Raw genomic sequence first — 469 nt, forward strand, 5'->3', positions numbered from 1 at the left:
CATATAAAAGAAATTCATCTAGATGATCATTATGAGTAACGAGCCATCGGAAATATATACATGCATGTATGCATATATCCATACTTACATACGTATATACATACATACATATATATATCCGATATTCAGGCGGACGTCGGCGTAGCTTTGCGCTACGTCACGTGCCGCGATATAAGTATGCATGAAGTTAGCTTCGGCTCGTCTGAAATATTAAGCAGCTAGACTCCTACCTGCTGAGCTCTGAAAACTGTTTACCCTGGAGGACGAGACAGACCGTCGGAAAGGTGCTGAGAGATGGGGTTGGGTGAGAGTAAGGAAGAGATGAACGAAGAAGGAAAAGGGCCGAGTGTGAGAAAGAGATGAGAGGTATGCTGCGGAGAAGAAGGATGATAAGGAGAAGGAGAAAAAGGAGGAAGAGGAGGATGGAGTAAAAGGAGAAAGAGGATGTTTTCGCGTTATATCTACGGCC

Source organism: Vespula pensylvanica, chromosome 5 (genome assembly GCF_014466175.1).
Source record: "Vespula pensylvanica isolate Volc-1 chromosome 5, ASM1446617v1, whole genome shotgun sequence".
Classification (NCBI taxonomy): domain Eukaryota; kingdom Metazoa; phylum Arthropoda; class Insecta; order Hymenoptera; family Vespidae; genus Vespula; species Vespula pensylvanica.